Source organism: Teleopsis dalmanni, chromosome 2 (assembly GCF_002237135.1).
Source record: "Teleopsis dalmanni isolate 2A chromosome 2, ASM223713v2, whole genome shotgun sequence".
Lineage (NCBI taxonomy): Eukaryota > Metazoa > Arthropoda > Insecta > Diptera > Diopsidae > Teleopsis > Teleopsis dalmanni.
The window spans coordinates 219,784,299-219,805,086 of record NC_051847.1 but is presented as its reverse complement, the minus strand read 5'-3'; the positions used below and the strand labels follow the sequence as shown (position 1 = coordinate 219,805,086).

At 29.7% G+C, this 20,788-nt stretch overlaps 1 protein-coding gene across 2 annotated transcripts in view; it reads right to left on the bottom strand.

Moving 5' to 3' along the window:
* Positions 1 to 681: 681 nt before the first annotated feature.
* LOC119679443 (patj homolog) overlaps positions 682 to 20,788 on the bottom strand; it is a 48,088-nt gene continuing 27,981 nt past the window's right edge. For both annotated transcript variants that reach the window (XM_038091798.1, XM_038091799.1), the window contains one exon: positions 682 to 770. The gene's annotated coding sequence lies outside the window, so the exon portion shown is untranslated. The remainder of the gene's footprint in view (positions 771 to 20,788) is intronic.

Here is a 20,788-nt window from a genome sequence, read left to right as displayed (position 1 = left end):
ACTACATAAACTTAAAATATCGAAAAATATACAGCGCGCGAATTTTAAATGAGAATTTCCGAAAACTTTTCAGTCTTAATGTATATAATTTTATTCTCTTAAAAGTTGTAAAATTAAACAAAATTTCTTTTATACAAAATAGAGTTGAAATTATATTTTGAAATAAAAATAAAAAAACTATTATCTATATAAAATAAAATTTTAATTTTTGAAATAGTGTAGAAAAAATTTTATTTAAAAGGATCAATTTTTTTTCGAAATTTTTAAATTATATGTTTTACTCGATTTTTAAAGTATATAGTTTTTGTTTTTTCTAGCATTAAATGTAACTTGGACCGATAAGGTTACTGTATGTAAATCTTTGATGCTATGCTTTCGTTTGATATATGCGATTTTGAACCTATAAAAATTTCTAATAAATGTTATATTTGTTTTTTTTTAACAATTTTATAATAACTAATCAATCATGTTTTTATTAAAATTGTGCTATGCGCGTGTAATCGAAAACCTTTTATTATTTAATGAATTTACTAAGTTTTGTTATTTTTTGTTTTTATTTAATAAATTTAGAATTTTACTAGAAATTTTCATCTTAACTTAATGAATTAATTAATTATTAATTATATATTAAATTATACCTTTTTTGTTTAGTTAAAATTACTTATAACTATTTTACGACTATGTACAATTTTGTCAGTTCCGGTATATGCTTAATAATTATAGTTGATTTCTTTAGAAGCAAGACTATATACGAGATAAAGCGATGAAGTCTGCAAAATATAAGTAGAAAAAGCACACAAAGTTAATATATTTGTTTAAATATTTATATATAAATTTAATATAAAATATATAATATGAATATTATCAGAGAAATATAAAATATTTTTGCATTCACATGAGTTCACATGAATAGCAAAATAAATCGCAGTGCAATGCAATTATTTATCCTTTATCTGTTGTAATCGGAAATTGGGTTTTCCTTAGCATTAACGTACCTTTATGGTTATTTACTCACTGGGGTCAGGAGGTTAAGAGAGGCATTAAAATTTTGAAACGAAATATTTCAATCAAATTGTATCTACAAAAGAATTTTTTGCTATTTGCAGAATTTTTACATTTGTGGTCAGAATCTGGTATTATTACATGTACTCCATTTCTGCCATAGTAGCCGTACGGCTACTACAGCTGCTGCATGTAACAGTAATGCAATATGCAAATAAAAATAAGAAACGTATTTTATTTACACAAAGTAGCTTAAGGATAAAGAGGCCAACTGTGTATTTGAGATAATAATTCTACAAAGCACTGCCGCTGCAGAAGGCAAACTGTGAACGGCGAACGGTGAACGGCGAAACGGGAAGAAATGAGAACGGAACAGCATCACTTAAAGAAACCTAGGTCCAATCGCAGTCGTAAATATGCCAATAAAAGACTTTGCCGCTTAAGGCAATGGGAATAATAATTTTTTTTAACTTTAAATCTGTTGTCGTTGTTGTTGCTTTTGTCTTACTTTTTGTTGTGGCTCTCCTTTTTTGATTCTTTTTTTATGTTGTAAATTTAATATTTTTTTGCATGAATGACTAACTTAACAGAAGGAAAATCCACTTTCATTTTTCAGCATTTCTCATTTTTTATGTGTTCTGTCATTTCGAATTTATACAACATTTACAAATTCACATTTGCATACATTTTCTGCACTGTTACTGAGCGGAAGATTTAACTTTTTTATTGTGGTTGCTTATTTGCGCTACATTTTAAAACGGTTATATTAGTGTGACACATGCCTTCACATATATGCTTTTATATATTACTAACTCCCTTCTCTTAGTTTTTAAAACAAGTTTCCTACTGACTTTTTCAAGAGGATATTAGGTTCGGTTAGGTTACGTTAGGCTGGAATAGCAGGCTTGTGTACAAATCATTTCAAACAATTCATTCATGATGAAAAAATGCTTGCTCAGTACAAATTCCGATTACTGAGAAATGATGTATTTCAAAACGAATATTATTTTTCGATAATCAATTAAAATAGTTTATATATTTTTTAAACAAATTTAGGTTTCCCGCAACAAAAACTAAATCTGAGTCATTACAATTTTAGAACTCATTTAAGCACAAGTAGAAATTTGTTTTTAAAATTATAAATTATCTTTTTGAGGTCGGATTTTCTTAGACACGCTGTTTTATACGATCTTTTGTATAGTTCAATTTGTATAAAATTGACTTATTTTTATTATTTAAAAGCTATTATTATATGTTAATTCTTATTGTTCCACTACAAATAACAGTAATTATATGATTGTAAGTCCAGTTGTTTAAACATCCTGCTTTAGTGAAGAAGTCAAAGGAATTCAAAACGTTGGAAATTTTATATAGAAATGGACTATATAAATAAAACTAAATACAAAAACTATATAAATAGAATTTTTTTATATTTTAAAGCAAGGAATTACTTATTATATTTATATTTCATATTTTTTATGAAACATCAGATGTATTACTTTTGTTTTGTATTATAATATCTTGTAATGCATTCTGATAATTGAAATAGTTCTAATAGAATGTTGTTATGAAATCAGTGTCTTGTTTTTGAGTTCTATATCTTGTGTTTATACAAACGCAATTATTTTCAAGCTCCAGTATTGATTTATTTGAAAGTTAAAATTAAAATATATCATATTTTTTTAATTAATAAAGGTGGTCAATGAAAGTAGTTGATTTATTTTCACAGTAACAAAATACGCAAAAGTTTCAAATATTGTTCGAATAAATAAACTCAAACACAGATCACTACTCGAAAGTTTCGAACAGTATATTGTGTGCCAGTATTTGATTGTATTAAAATAAAAATGAAACAAAACATATACTAGATTTACTGTTGGCGCAACTTCATTATCTTCGTGTAGCTCAAATGAAACGTTTTTTAAACAATTAAAATATTAAATTGAAATGTTCGATTTTGAATATATTCGTCGTCCGAACATAATATTTTGGTGCACTTTAAAGCACTAAAATGCTAAAATGAAGTTTTTTTTTATTTTGTTTAATCTATATATTAAAGCAGTGACTGCAAGTCTGTTTAAAGTGAAAGATTTTACTTTGTTAATATAATATGAATCTAGTAGAGCATTTCATTGGCTCGATTTCTTTCGGTTTCATTAAATGCATAATTTATTTTTATTATGCATAACATATGCACTGTTTTGTTGTAATGTTTGATTGTAATAGCAAAACTACCTGGGACGTGTGGTTATGATTTTATAAATTAAAAAAAATTCTTAATTTAGTTTTTAATTTTTCTTAATTGCTTTAGAAAATTTTGAAATTTTTTTTACGTATGCAATAATGTTTTTCGCAATATTAATGACAGAGAAATTTTTCTCATTAAATGCTTGAAAATACTATTAAATATACTTAACTAGAAGAACTATAACAATAAGTTAGTTAGATTCTTTTAAATACAATGCCATTAACTTTAATGGTCACGTCTTAAATGTAGAAAATCGTTGAAAAAACCTCTCACATAAACTAGAATTGGCCTTACTAACAATGTACCGTACTATCTTGTATTCTGTATGACTGTCACTAATTGTTTTGTTTTTTTTTTCATTTTTTCCTGTTTTTTATATCAGTTGGTTTTGTAACTACTTTTGTATCTGTTTTGTGCTTTTATGCAAAACCTAAAGAATCGTTCTTATTTTGCATTGTGTTTTCTGCATTTGTTATTGCTTATGTTGTTTTGGTTGTCACAGTTGCTTTTGTTGTTGTTGGTGTTGTTGTTGTTGGTTTAATGTTACTTTTAATACAAGAATAAGGACGTTCTTGTGCATAAAGAGTGAGCAAATTGTGTCCATAAAAAGTCAAACAAAAGTGTGCAAAAAAAAAGTACACAAAAAGGCTAAATTGAAATGAACACACACAGGCGCATACACATAAATGCTCATACGCTAACAAAATTTCCGAACAGCCTCACATAACCAACAACACAAATATGCAAATTTACACTTACAACAATTTGCATACGAGTATATTCCAAAGAGTGTGTATATGTACCTATGTTGTGTGTTTGTGTGTTTGCGTGAGAATGGCACGGATCAAATAAAAACAACAAATGAATTTCAAGCAAAAAGGGGCACAAGTGAAATTAAAATTATGAAAAGCTTAAACAAACAAATAAATGACAACAATACAAAAGCAGTAACAAATTCACACACAAAACAGAAACCCAAAACTAAACAAAACAAAAAACAAACAAAACCAAAACAAAAAAGGGAATAAAAGCTCAAAAAGCAATTCGAAAGCAACTGTGCCCAAAACAATGAAAATTTACATGCAAAATTAGTTAATGAAAGCCAAGAGTACGCAAAATAGGAATGAAAAAACGTTGAACTCTGAAAAAAACAAAAACAAAAAAACAAACAACAATAATTAAAGCAACATAAAATGCAGCAAAAGCACAATTCAAATGTGAAAAAAAAATTAGAAAAAATGAAAATGTACACCAGAACATATCCTTAAGGACTGAAAACATATTTCCTTTTAAATTTCTGCTTTCCCTGCATTTTTAAAACAATTTTATTTCTATTCTTGTATAATTGCTTGGAAACCGAAAATTTAACTTTCATTTCCTTCACAAGAAGTCACTACTATTTTAATATTTCTTTTTGGTACATATCTAAAAAATTTTAATACTTTTTTAATATTATTATGTTGCTTATTTTGCAATTTTGTAATAAAATTAAACAATTTTGTTTACTTCAAATGAAAGGCATAACAAATATGTGAGAGAGCATAGGAAAGGACAATAAAGTCCTTTTACTATATTGAAAACCTGAGCTATTTTGAGCAGATTGTTCTTCATTTTTAATCCAATATTTGCAGCAAGTTATATCAATATGGGAGAATTCCCATCATATTTAATAATATATACTTAAAAATGAAATGTGTGTAGGGTTTAATTTCAATAGAATGTCCTTCACAAAACAAATTCTAAAAGTTATGCTAAGTTAGGTAAGGTTATACCGGCGAGCCTAAGGATCCAATTTTTGTATAAGAACTCAAAGACTCAAAGACCAACTTAAATTTTTGACAAATACTAGAATGATCTTTAAGGGATGTTCTTGATCAGGTCAAAATCCTCAAAAATGATACCGCAAAAACAGTAAATCGGTGCAGCATATGCGCCGGGCAGTAACAAAGCAAATGTAAAACATTTTAATCTTTTTCTCCACAACTGCGACAGGAATGATTAATCAGAGCATTTAATCTTTCAGCATGGTTCTCTAATCTGGTATGACCGGTGAATAAACCTACCACAAGACTAGTAATTTCACTAAACATATCATAAGCATAGTATTAAAGAAACTAGGCCAACTTGCATACAGATGTCTATACGAGTATATGGTTAAGTTTTTTCATCTTTTATTGAATTGCTCAACATTTTGTAGGTGTTTCGAGTGATTAATTGAAGCAACCCATATGATCTTCTTCTTTGACTTGAAATTGCTGTCATCCCTATGTTCAGAAACATAGAGTATAAAAGATTAAAACTGCATCGTCATCTCATTTAGAAATGTCTAACAATCAAAATACTGCCTGGATGTTAAATAGTGTGAACTCAAGGGCCTTAAAGCAACTTGAATATCTGATAGTATGCATATATCCTAATCAAGTATGTAACATATATTATGTACATCCAGACAACCTATAGCTTCCTTAATAGTGATAAACTTCGCCTGAAAAACATTGGAGTTATCAGAACATCTATAATAAATAGATTTATTAAGTCCTTATGGGAAAAGTCTACTGTCTACACCACCATCTATTTTAGAGCCGTCAGTAGAAATGGTTAGATACTCTCCTAATGAAGGACCTCTCAACAACCAAGTATCCTTAGATGGAAATTTAACCTTAAAATTATTGACGAAATTGAGAATGGAAGAGATGTAGTCTACATTTAATGGAGTAGGACTGAAGATATTTAGAATGGAGCCGTGGTCATAGTCTCTCTACTGTGAAATCATTTCAAGTCGAAGAGCAGATGATACTGCCATTTGTTTACTTATAAGATCAAGAGGCATTAAGTGAATCATTAGGGGTCCAACGCAGGTGATAGTGTGGTGCTGTAAATGCACCGCTAATACAGAGTCCAGCCCTACTTTGCACACCGATGAATGCCATACAATATAGAGTTTTGTCTAAGTCTGTTCACCATACTATGAAGCCGTACAAGAATATAGGTATTACGACAGCTATGTAGACTCTTTAAAATTAGCGTGGTTGTAATCCCCACCTCTTTACTAATAGATTTTTGACATAGTAAATGTCATAGTAGATACAAAGCGCTATATTGACTATTTAGCGCATGGAAAGATGTTGCTTACGACCGAATTCTGTCAAAAATAATAGCTTAATGTTAAGCTTTCTCAGTAAATTGCATCACAGAACCTCTTAAAATTGCATCACAGAACCTCTTAAAATGGATGGAAAAAGAGTAGGAATCTTTTGATATCTGTTAAAAATTACGAGTTCAGTTTTATTGGAATATACCTTAAAGGGAATATTTTACTATAAATTTGTTCAGGACATTAAGTCCATTTTACTAAAAATCCCTTGGAGTGCTAGCTTATTTTCCGGTAACTATTAATGCAATATCATCTGCATTCGGAATAGTTTTGCAGCACGCCATCCTTTAGTTTTAATAATAGTTCATATATCACTATGTTTCAGAGGAGATAAGAGAGTATGCATAGCTGTCCGTCAAACAGTTTTTTTATTTTTAAAAAGTTAAAAACAAATTAATCTAATAGATCACTAATGAATTTTGAATTAAATAAATTTCTTGATTATGTTTAATTAAAATAAATGAATTTTCAAAAACTCAACATTTTAAAAATTTCCTACACATTTTAATTCTTTTACGTTTAATAAGTAATTTTAAAGTTTTCGAAAAGGTTTTTTTTCTAAATTTTTTAAACAATTAAAATGTTAATAACTTTTATGTAATAAGTATTTTTAAAGTATTTCAAAACAATATTATTTTTATAATAACTTTTTCAAACATTCATTTAGATATACAGAGTTTTACATTTTTTTAAATGATTAAAATGTTAAAAACTTATTTGGGGAGTGTCCCCCAAATACTCTACTCTTTACATATTAGAATATTTATAAATATATATATACCATAAATCATTAAATCGTTTAAAAACAATTTAAGAAAAAGCAATATAAAAAAGGAAATATACAATCAAACTACTTAACTAAAGCGTTTCAAAGTCAAATCGCTTAAAGTATTAAATTCCTTTAAAGGCAGTATATGAGTATATATATGTACAAAGAGGAAGTGTATGGCCTAGTCCAGCTCAGCTCAGCTCAACTCTGCTCCAGCAAAGCAATTCATAAAAATATGCCAAGATCAACAAAAAGCTAACCGCCTTTGGTTCGGAAGTCTGCAGTAAACAATTTACAACGCTAAGTAGTAACTTTAATAAAGGCAACATCCTTGGCACATCCTTTTTTAACTGTTTCCCTTTGTTAACATTTAATAACGGTGTTAGCGGATATAAATGTATATAGAAAATATATTGTACAATATATAAAAGCGAAAACAAAAACAAACATTTAAACAATGTTACACAAAATACTTGTTTAAATAAAAAATCCATTAAGGAAAACCTTCAAGAAAATTTTACTTAAACAAACTAAAACAAAACGAAGCAAACAAAGCACCAAAAATGAAGATAAAAACTCAACAGCCAAACAGACAAACAGCTAAACAGCTAAGGAGCTAAGCCTTTATCCTTGAGAAAACGAAAAAGTTTGTTTCGTTGTACATTTCACCAATACCACTTCATTTACACATAATTGCCTAATGTTAAATTATTTGTTAAGGATGTTCTATATTAGCGGTTTATTAGCTTTAATCTAGGCTCGTGTTTGGCAGCAATTCGTTTGCGAGTCTAAGGATATGCCAAAAAAGCCAAAATACCGAAATGTTTTTTATTGTAAACACCAGGAAAAATGGGATTCACATCTTCGTATCTTTCGTAGCTTTCGTCGGTGTCGTCCTTTTGACTTCTCCTATATTGTCATTTCAATGATAATATTAAATAGCATTACTTTAAGGAATTTGTTTCGAGAATTTTTAATTGTATCATCAATAAACAGCAAACAGCAAATACTGCCGCAGTTCTTCCCTGTGTCTCGATAGAAGCTCTTTAATTAAGTATAAATGAGTTTAGGAAAATAATTAAAATTCGTTTTTTTTTCTCTCATATCCTTTGCTGCAAGTTGTGCCCGACGAACCAAAGGGAATTAAATATCCTTAGTAACAATGCCGTAATAAGTATTAATTGTGCTTTATGCTTTATGTTAAATCTACCGTAAAGGGTTTTCCTAACTGAAACTATTATTAAAGACGAAATTTTGTTCCACTGGGCAGGACCATTGCGGTCGGTGTACAATGTGTTTTGCAAAAGATTTAAGAGGAAAACAACCATTCCATTTCCAGCATTTAAAGTCATTCGTTTATGGTTGTTTGTGTATAAGTGTAAAATTTATGTAAGACAAGCACAAGCATGCACGTTAAAGCAAATATCCTTACACAGAGCAGTTCATAATCAAAGCAAAACATATCCTTGCATAGCCATAAAGTGTTCGCTCTACTTTGCTCAGGCTCTGGCTGAGTCTAACATGGCGTAAATAAATACCTTATTATATAAACTTAAAATCTAGACGAATGAAATGTGCAAATGTGCTGCAAAGTAGTTGAAGGCATCAAAATCAGTAGGTACGTCACACAGCTCAAGGAAGTTAAGGATATGCTTAAAGCTAGCACTAGAGCTGATGTGAAGAGCTAGTGGCATGTGCCAAAGCCAAGGCAAGAATAATACAAATGAAGTTTTAGATTGAATTGAGTGATAATAAAAATGTACGAAGGATATGAAGAAACTTCCGGCCGGTGTATAGTGCGACACCAATGTTGACGACTGAATTTCTTTTTAATATTAAATAAGTTGAATCAAGGCGTACATATTCCCCATTGCCTCATAAATTATTTTACTTCAAATATTTACATAGTAATACTGAATACTGAATGCTGAATGCTGAATGTTGAATACTGGCTGTACGTTGAATGGTGAATGGTGACTGATGAATGGTATATGCTGAAAGCTGAATCCGGTATATGGGATACGGAATTCGGTATACGGTATACGGAATATGAAATGCCGAAGGCTATAACTTGACGACTATCAACTGAATAATGAAATTGACAAAAGCTTGACAGTAGTTGTTGGTTTTCGGTTATTGACTGACAGAGACATGTTGTTCCGTTGTTGTTATCAATGACAGAGAATTGCACCTTCATCAATACTTGCGACATATCGCAATAAAAAACGTATTAACAGCAGAAAGTGTAAAACTTACGATTGGTCATGATGTTTACAACTCAAATGCTACATGAGCTCTAGAACTGAAAGGTTTCACGAAATGCCAATGACAAGGATATAAACAAAATGTCAGAAAAAATAGCAAAGCACGGTAATACCAAGTACATAAGATGTGGTTTAGTGTGGCATTTATCAATTATTTGTTAATGAATAACAAGCAAACGTATGACAGTGACTGCTTTGTTAAATAGTTTATTAATGCAGTTTAATTAATATTAATTAATTTGACATATAATTTCAGGTAAATAGTTATTGAGATTGATACATAATCAACTACATAACTAACCAAATGTAGTTGTAAATACATATAATATTATGTATGTTAGTTATGCTTGGATAAGCTAAAACTACATCTTTACATAAAGAATAAGATTTGTAAATATTAAGCAAAGTATTATTAAAAGGTTAAATGCTTGGTGTTTATTTCTTCCTTAACGGATCATATGATGCACAATTTTAATATTCTTAAAATATAATTTCATATTGTTTAATAATTAATGTTTCTCAGGTTAACACGGTAGATATTTAGAGTGGTAAGCTCTAAATTACATGAAAGAGACGACAGTGGCGTATTTTCTAAAAAACTGGGTCTTAACTTCACGCATCGACTACCGAACTATTGTAGAATCTTCAGACAAAGTGAAATCTGTGCAACAAGATCTTTAATGTATATATCGGCATCAAGTTCTCAGGCTTTGGTACCCCTCTTGCAACGATCAAGTTGATAATAGAAGAAAAATATCTGAGCATAACAAAAAAAACTTCGACAAATCGATGTAACATAGTTCAAACAGGACAAGAAACGTACCAGTCAGCTGCTTCAACTAAGATGTAACCTAATAATCTGATACATACATCCTATAATTTTAAATTTCTATAAAATAAAGTTATCCCTAATCAATTTTAAGAAACTCTCATCTTTTTATTTACGAGGGCAGCTTTGTCAATCGGTTATAACAGCTCTAAATCGGTTTCATATAATTTTTGCAATACATTTTATATAATCCGACATTAATTAAAAACTTAAACTTAAATTATTTTTGTGATTTATTGCTTCTTTTAATTAATTAAATAAAACTATTTGAAAAGAAAAAATTTCAAAATGAAAACAAAGCTTGGTAAGCAACATGAAGATTCTACCATAAAAGGTAATCATTTAATAGCAGTTTACCGAGTTTCCTAAGTGATTTAAGCCACAACGTTGAAGCGAAAGGATGCCGAGTTAACTTTGTCGGATATGGTAAATAAAATCCATTATGAAGCGATGGCAGATCGACGAATTTGAATGCGTGACATTACTGTAGAAGTGAAAATCTCAAGTTCCTTACAATTTGTGTAGACGAAAAGTTGTCAGAAATAGGGGATCTCAGTTAACTGATAATGAATCAAAAACATAGTAACTTCTAAGTATTGTTTTGGAAATATTGCAGGGAGACTCAAAAAAGTTGATTTATAACGCTAAAGGATTCACTATACATAAGAAATCAAGTAACACTCGAAGCAATAAAGTTCATTTGATGAAAGTGCTCTGGAAAAGATGAATGAGTTTCATCAGAGATAAAGTTATAACTATCTTTTTTTGAAATGCGCATAGTTATGATTCTCTCTACTTGACAATGCAATATTATGTTATGCGACGTTTTTAGGCCATTGGGGTCGTCAATTTAAGGTAATTAGTCCAAATTTGCAAAACAAAAAGCTTTGCTTCTTTATTGCAAATAAATTAAAATAAAAAATAAATTAATTTCAAATAAATCACGAAAATATAGACTAGAAAACTATAATTTAATAAACCTTTTCAACTCCAATTAGCGTAGCAAAAACATATAACTCAGGCTAACACTCAGCTCTTTCAAAGTAACGCCGAATATTTAGTATTGATTGAGGTCTTTTAAGTAGTAACTTTTATCAACAGTTTAGAATTTTTGAAATACATGTAAAAATATGTGATTAATTTAAAATTAATTAAAAACAAAACAAAAATGATATATTAATAAAAATAATAAAAAATAATTGTTTTTTTTTTATTTGTTTTAATAATAAACGGAAAGCCAAGCTAAAGTCGATATCTACTGTCTCAGATATCAAATATCAATATTAAAAACAAAATCTTTCTAGTCATAGTTAATATTTCTATTCAAGAAAATATGACTATAAACTTGAAATATTATTTAGTTAATATTTTTGTATTAGGCTACTCTCGTCCCAACAATGTCTCAACTTAAAATGCCTCCCGCAATTGCGTAGCGCACAAGGCAAGTAAATTTTTGAACTTTTTTTATATTGCATACCTTAAGGGAAGTAAACAAGGTGAGAATTGAAAATTTATGAACCGAAGTCATTTCTCCTTACCTATAGACTATGCAAATTTTATTTCCTTCTTTTGTCCTTTTCCATTATGTATATTTCTTATTTTTATTTTTATTTTTGGTTTTCATTTTTTTCTGTTGTTGTTGTTGGTGCTTATAATTTTCATAGCATAATTTCTTATGCAAATCAAAGTGTATGAAATGCTGTCTTTGTGCCACCTTCACTTACTCTCGGTTAAGAACTAACTGACCAATATAATAAGGAAAACAGAAAGCAAGTCTTTCACCTAATATCCGTATTTCCTTTTTTTGTTTTGTATTTTTGTATTTAAGGACTTTATTTGTATTTGTTGCTTTTGTGCTTTTGTATTTTTATTTTTATGTTTTTTTTTCATTTTTACGTGGCCGTTTTCGTGCATATTCTTAATAAAATTTTATTAACATTTCTACAATCATTCTCATGTTCATTTTCCTTTTCATTTTTATTTTTATTTTCATTTACGTTTTATTCACATGACTTTTGTCTATTATCCTAGCGATAAAAATCCATTTTGACTGTCCATTTTGAAATGTCCTGCGATAAGGCGTTAAAGCGTCCTTCCATATTTCATGCTGCAACAGATTTTGGCTTTTCGGCTTTACTTCTCGATGACTTGAAGAAATGGCAATTCGCGTGTTTGTTCGAGAGTGTAAGGATATATAATATCATATATAAACGAATATATGAGACAACGGTATGTATGAGACACTGTATGAGTGTTGAAGGCAGGCATGTGAGATGGTATCGTTTTGCCCATGTTGAACTTTTATTAAATGCACATTAAAGCTTATAATGGCCATCGTGCTTATCGACATCTTAAAAGGAATGTTTATTATTATTATTATGATTTTTGCTGTTATGGAAAAGTTAATAAAATAGTTTTTGTATCAGGAAGTGCTGCTTCCACATTGTTTTTTCCTGTTTTTGTTTTTGTTTTTGTTTTCGTTTTAGTTCTTATTTGTTGCTTCTCACTTTGTTCTCATTCTACTTTCGTGTTGCTTATTTTCTGCATTTTGTTATTATAAATTTTGGTGTAAAGTATAATTTTAGGCGACTGGCTCAAGGTTTTTGTGTGTTTACTTGTGATTCCTTAAGAGTAAATAAATGTTTCATTTGCTAGCACTGGTATTGCCATTGTCCTTACAAGGACCCTATTTGTGAATCCAAATTGTAAACATTGAAATTCTAATTTCGTTTCAAATGTTCGAAAAGATTTGTTTAGCAAATTTTTTGTTTGTTTTTTCATCATTCTTATTGCTTTTTTATTTATGATACTATTTTATCATATATTTTGCATCTCAATTCGAATATCAATCGACTTATTTAGATATTTAGATAACATTTATTTATTGAAATACAAGCAAATAAAAAAGTTCTTAGGATGACAATTTATTTTAAAAAAAATTATTTTTTTTATTGAAATTATTAACTTTGGAGATTTAGAAGTAAATATTACGTGTCCAGCATCTTTTCATTTCCATATAGAAGGAAAAATTTATACAGTTTCAATTGGTATCTATACGAAAAAATAGAAAATTTGAAAGCGAAACTAACAATCACTAATTATATTCAAAATATTTCATAGCAAAATAAAGAGTTCTCCAGTAAATGTCAAAAAGATTGAAGTATTTGGTTAAAAATAAACAACTGTAATGAAATACATAGTTTGTTGTATTAATCAGCATAGTTCACCATTTCACTTAGACTCCATAGGTTCAATGTCCCGTCTTCAACTAATGCTTAATACTGGACCTTAACTGTTAATCATTTTAGGCCCCTATAAAACACAGTATGCCTTCATTCTCAGCACTGGACACGTCTGTGAAAGAGTTAAAATGAATCTAACCTAAATATTTTCGATCTGATTCTAATAAAAACCGGAGTACTAAGGAGAGTACTAATTTTCAAAAGGAGTACTAATTTTTTTTTTTTCCGTCATCTCCATAACTTTTGCAATATACGCTAGAAGAAAATTGCGATTCCTTATTTTCCTAGCGTAGTCAGGGAAACACCAACGCACCGTATCAAAAAATTTTAATTGTGAAGTGAAATAGAGATCAACAATTTAATATGGGAATAATTGGCGTCAAATTTTCCCCTATACGCTATATATGGAGCCGCAATCATTTATTATACTTCAATTTGAACGACATGCAAAAGGGTAACTTATTGAATGCTTAATCTGGTAACTTTGTGATTGAATATGGGTTATTCCATTTGGTTCCAAATTGGTTTCTATTTTTTTCAGCATCCATGTCTATTACAAAAACTAAAATTGGTTACATACCACATAGTTTGCTCACAAATTTCAACTGATATGAAAACATGATATGATGAAATATGATATGATGTACAAGGTCGAGTATAAAGAATTCACAAAAGTACTTTTAATTCTGATGCAATTGGATGAGTACATAGACTTTAGATCTATGTGTATGTATAAGTCTACATAGACTTTAATTATTTTAGTCTACGCATCCAAATAGCGATGAATGCTTTTTTTGATTGTACTAAATTAAAAAAAACTCTTTTTGAACAGTTATAGATGAACCACAAAAACGAATAAGGTAGAAAGAAATGGTTTCCTGTTGCACTTCGCCGAGTAGATAGAGTTCAAGTAGGTGCTATTGATCCTGATGCAATAAACCAAGTACTTAAAGTTCAGAAAGATACTAGTAGTCTTGATACAATTGATCGAGAATGTAGCATACAAAACATTACTGCTGATTCAAAAGGGAATTAGATGAGTACATAGACTTCAAGAATTTGCTATTATTTCTATTGCACTGGATCTCAACCAAGTACATAGAGTTAATCTAAATTCTTAATTAAAAAAATTTTATAATATTTTTAAATTAAGGTGAAGTGAAACAGATTGTTGGCCTGGTGATTGTTCTTCTGAAAAATATAACTATTATCTTTCTTTAGTATTTCTTTTTTATTATATTTTTCTATTTATAAACAAAAACATAAAACAATTGGCCATGTTTGTTTGACATAAATAGTATCAAATGTAATTTCCTTGATACTTTACTGGCCTTTATTTTGATACCATAGAAATATGGTATATGCAATGTCATAAATATACAAAAGAATATTTATAACAAATAAGATTGTCAACCTGACCTGGTTATAAATTAAGAAAATACTTCCTTTTGTGAATTACATTCAATACTTTCTATAAATCATTAAAGCAAAGAATTAAAAAACAACATCAAAGGTATTTAAAATTCAAATAAAGACACCAATAGATTTTGATATCAATAGCCCATGGCAATCTGAACAAATCATTCGAGTCAATAACAAAAATAGTAATAAATTCTTCAGTTTAAATGAAACTTAGACTTTTCGTTTCCTGAGTGGATATTATTCTTTTAACTTTTATCTTTAAAAGATATGAATTTCATTTTTTAAGAAAGACAAAGCATATTATTTGCTTATATTCTAAATTAATTAAAAATAATTTCCAGTAACTTCAACTACATTTTATTGAACCCAAAAAGAATTCGGAGTAAATAATTGTTATAGGTTACCACAAGAACTATTCATTGGTCTTAGCTCATAACACTTATTCAAGGAATTTTTATTACAGGAAATTACAATAGTAAATACAATAGCACATCTGTGGGAGAAATTTCGATATCGAAATCATCTCGCCCTCTCACTGGAGAGGGCAAGAGTATATTTAATAATATTGTCCGCAGTTTTCAGTGTTCTTTCTAATGTCTATATACTGCATCAATTAATACCATAAGTCTGATTTATACAGATTTTATTTCTGAAAAAAATCTGTCACGTATAGTACTACTGTAAACCCAAGTTTCAGATGCTAATAATGGTTTTTAGGTGATTAAAAGAAGTACTAAATCAAGACATGGGAATATACGAATTTTTAAATGAGTTCATTTCAGAATTATCAAATGCCGTCATAAACGTTTCAAGATGTGTTATAGTTATATATCATAATTAAGATAAGATCTGAGGCGACTTAAACGATATTAAGAACGAAATCATTAACATTCCTTTAAATAGTCCATTTTGCTCGTTACAGTATTTTAGGTGACTAAAATCATTTGGGTCAACCCGATACTTTATGAAATAATAAATAAATTTTACTTACGCCACCCAAACTGAGGTGTGAAATAGTTTCCATTAGGGGTTAAAACTTGCCGTTTCGGCTAATCTGACCAATAGAAGTTGGCTTCTTTTAGGGGGTGTCATTGTGACTGTAGCTAAAAGCCAAATATATGCAAGTGGAATTACTATATTTATTGATTTTCATTTGATATAGAGTTGATTTTCCAATCGGGTGCTGCGACCCAATGAACAGTAGAGGTGTGTGATCTCACTCCCCTCCAAGTAAAAAAATAATGCAAACGTTTTGTTTCAATTGGTACCGGTAGAATTTCTTAGAATTTCAATGGGGACGTTTATGGTTGCTTTACACTGTGATAAGTTTCAATAGCAGGCAATCAAGTTAAATCACAATGGATACTGTCTAGAAGAAGCTGCAGTGATCAGGATACCAAACATATTTGGATATATTCAATTCCTTAAGAAAAAGCGAAAAAGTGCTCTAAACTCTCCATCACTCATATTAGAATGGTTAGTATAAATGGTTTTAGTAAAGTTATTCAAACTGATCTTCGACATCGACATATATTTTTGAAATATAAATCTTTTGAAATAGTTTTTGTGTTTTAAAGCAATTACAATCATAATCTTAAAATGTATCTTGAGTTGCTGAACTTCTTTGGTTTATTGTCAGAAACTTTAAAATTTCTTTATATGAAAGTTAAAAAGAAATATAACTACTCAAACAATACTACGAAGTAATAAAAAGGGATTATGGCATATAAAGGAACATTATGAAACTTATTTCTAGTTGGCCACCGTTTTAGATGTTTAAACATTTTATTTTATCTGTGTACTTTATTGCTTAGAGTAATCAAAAGTAGTTCTTAAGTGTTTGATAACTAAACTTTTAGTTAAAAATACCTAAGAGAAGGTTTAATATTTTAGTGCCGTAAATGCAACTCACTTAGTTTCTAAACGATGAATGCAAGTAAAGTGCACTCTAAACTCATGACACTTGCAAAGATACTTTTCCCAGACAAAAGTTCAATAAAACGGCTAAAATAGAGAGCAGCATGCACTAATAGTTAATGAATGTTAAAATAATATTTTGGTCTCTGGGTATATTTAATTTTGTGTTATCAGTTAATTTAATTTACGTCTTCATTGCTTTTAATAGCTCAACAAAAGCAGACTTAACTTAGCTATTCGCACTCATTTTTTATTGACTGAAAAATGACCAAATGGAAAGCATTTGCAAAATTTAATGCCACATACTTTGGATCATAAATATTTCCAAGTTAAACTATACAAAAGGATGAGAATGCCATTATAAAGGAGCGCCTAAAAGGCACTCTTCATATTTATGAGTTAATATAAACAAATAACAATTTATAAGCATTATTTTAATCCGTATTTTTCCATAATAAAAATGAAGTTGTCGAGCACAAAATAAACCTTTTGTCTTTGGCACACTAAAAAGTTGATGCAGTGCTGGCAGGATAACACAAAACGTAGTATTGCCATCAACAACAAGGCATAGAAGATAAGAATGGCTTTCAGAGCATACAATGGCATGAGCGCAACCGACAAAACCCCGAGTGAAAATGGGCAGAAAGACACTTGAATCCTGCCTACGCCTGCAGGAGCACAGAAAATTTTGTAACTAAGTTCAGAGAGATAGTATGAGCAATTGATGCCACTTGTAGATTGAAAATGGAAATGAAAATGGGTTATTGAAAATAGGTTGAATTGCCATTTTCTTTAGCAAAGATGTTGTGCATATTATCGTAATATTTTTTTTTCTTTTGTATTTTGTATGTATCCTTATGTCCTCGTGCACTTCAAATGGCACAGCATGGAATTAAATTATCTTAAATTATTAAATATTTTATGCATTTCAAGTATGGCGAAAGGCGAGTATTAAAATGAAATTAATGGCATTCACCAATTACACCCAACAATTATTTGGCACTTAAATACTGAATAGCGCCCAAATTAAAAAGGGAATTTACTTAGAGCCACACCCATTCACGTACTCCAAACAGAGGCCTACTATAATGACGCCATATCATGCAAACTCTTTTGTGTCGGTAATGCACAGCGACACACAATCTTGGGTGACATCAGTGCAAGCCGCATTTGTGCCGTGTGGAAACTTGACGTTGGTGACAGACTGGAAGGCTGTTGAGCCTCGGTGGATTGGCATGACTAAACAATAGTTAAAGTGTAAAAATAAGTACTTAACAAGTTTTACTGCAGTTAAAACGTAAGGATAAAAGAGATTTCGAGGGAATAACCAAACATCGTTGTAGTATTTTTTGCTCTTCGAAAGGAAAATGCGCTACTAAATAATGCAGTACGGTTTACGAGTACAACTTTAATCGCAAAACATAACGATTGGAACATGCTGGAGGCAGGGAAAAGGCGGGTCTAAGTAAGTCCTTAAAGTGCAATGAGCTAACAACTGTGATAAATTTTAAGACATGAGATTTTCAGTACTTAAATTTGTGTATAATTTTTATATTTTTTAGAATACATTATTAAATATTATGGCACATGAAGAACTAAATATTTAATATTAATATAAACACATTTATTAATATAAAGATACGAATAAAGAAAAGGATTTAGCGAAGCAAATTACGATTTCCATATCTTTAGGAATAATTTAAAGATAAAATGTGTAATGAGTGTAGAAAACTTCCTAGCTCAAAAGAATGTAAAGTAATTCTTTAACCCTACGGATTCATCCAATGTGTTCTCATCTGAAATCTCTGCATTTACGGATATCCATCAATTAATTGCAAAGAAAAACCACAAACTCAACAAATTGCTGTCTACTACGACAGTTAAGTCATCATTCTTGCTCTGTGCAACCATAATATAAAATGAGGTCTAATTAAACAGTGCAAAACCCAATTGGGTGTAATGAGCTGTCTACAATATCATTGATTGGGATTGAAGTTTTTGGGGTAAGCGAGCAAATGAAATTATGGATGAAGTATCTAAACAAAGAAGCCTTTTCAGCAGAGTAACATACACTGATTCCATTTAAATGTGATCAAACACATATCTCAAGCCCTAAAAATTAATTATTTCCAATAACGAGAACTGAAAATACTGCAGAAAAGTAGAAATAATACAAACAAGATTAAGGCGTGGCAATATTAAACAGTTTTATAGAAGTTTCCTTTCTAACAAGTCTGGGGGTTATCCCAAATATAGATTTCACAAAAATATATTCTATATATATAATTACAAATTCAAAAAGATACATAATATCCCAAACGGCTTAAATGAATTCTACAAGCGGTCTTTTGACCTGAGCATATATTATTAATCTATGCTAGTTTGATTGTACTTTCGTTTATATCAATAAAATTACCTTAAGGATTACTTTCTACAGATTAAGCTGTCGAATAATTAGCTAAGACTTATTTTCGAAATTATAAAAGGTTTTGATATACATTAAATTAATTAAGAAAAAACTTTGCATTTAAAACCATTAAATCATATCCTGATCATACGATGATTATTTATTACTGATTACTTTTTACTAACAATTAGTTATTATATCCCTTAGATCCTTAGCAGCAAGCATTTCCACTCGGAGATATCTATTGTCCATTGTGATGTTCTTAAAGCTGCTTAGAGTGTCGAGGTGCACTAACTGTTGTTATTGGCTAAAGCTTATTAAACCATTTGATCTTCCAGATAAATCTGAATAAATTTAAATCAAGCTGAGTGATTTATTTTCGCTATCTCTGTCAGGATAGAGATAAAATGGTTTCCCAAAAAAATAATAAAATTGGAACTCAACTTCGTCAAGGCAACTTCTGGAATGTATACTTGTCTGAATTCGCGTCTATTAAAATACTGGTTTAATGATACACTGACCTATTAGTACTCCAGAAAAATCATATTCATATCAATTTTGAGCTACTTCAGATTTGTTGAAACTCAGAAGGCATTTCGTTTTATTCACTGTTTCTTAAAATCTTGTAAAAAGTATATTATTTTTGGAAAGTCATTTGCTTTAAGGTTACCAATAACTTATTGCCAATTAATTTAGTCTTGCTAATTTCAGTGAATGATTAAATCATGCAATTTTAATAAAAATAGCGTGCCTTTCAGTCATACTATATATGACTGGCCCTATGCTCCACTACGTGTTAAGGATGACAGAAGATATATTTAATTCCCTAACTTGGTAATTATCATATCTCGTACTGAATAAAAAATATTTATCAGTGTAAATCATGGCGGTTATTTCTTTTAAACATTATGTTCCAAATAAAACTGTCAATCCAGCTGTCAAGTTCCCCCCAATTTTTACAAAAACATTTTAATGCCAGTAATAAAAATTTCACTAAAAACGGAAAATGATTTATAGTTGACCTAAAAATATCTAAAAAATTCATTAAAACTAAATTCCGTTGGTATTTTAAGTACGAAGTGCTTTCTGATAGTAGCTCAGAAAATCACTTATCTCTCATACTAAGAACAAACAATGTATCACTTTCAGTAGCTTCGCCATTAAATTTGGATGAGTTAAGCGCAGAGCAGTGAATTGTTTGCGTTTTCATCACAGGAAGTGACGCAAAACCGCAAACAAGCCCGACTGACGTTTGTCAATTTAATGAATTTCCATTAAATTTAAATGAAATCATCAACAAAATGCATTAAATACAACAATAAATACGGAAAAAGTATCTTAACATGACGGGCACGTAGTCTTCAAATTACTGAAGGTGTCTCGGTGCGTCGGTGTTAAGGTGCTTAGTTGCCTTTTGTCTCTTTATCTACGGAAAGAGGAAACTTTAACGTGTACAATTTTTCCCCCTTTTAAGAGGTTTTTGTACATTTTTACTTAATTTTTGTTCGTGTTATTGTTTTTGGAAAGTACATTA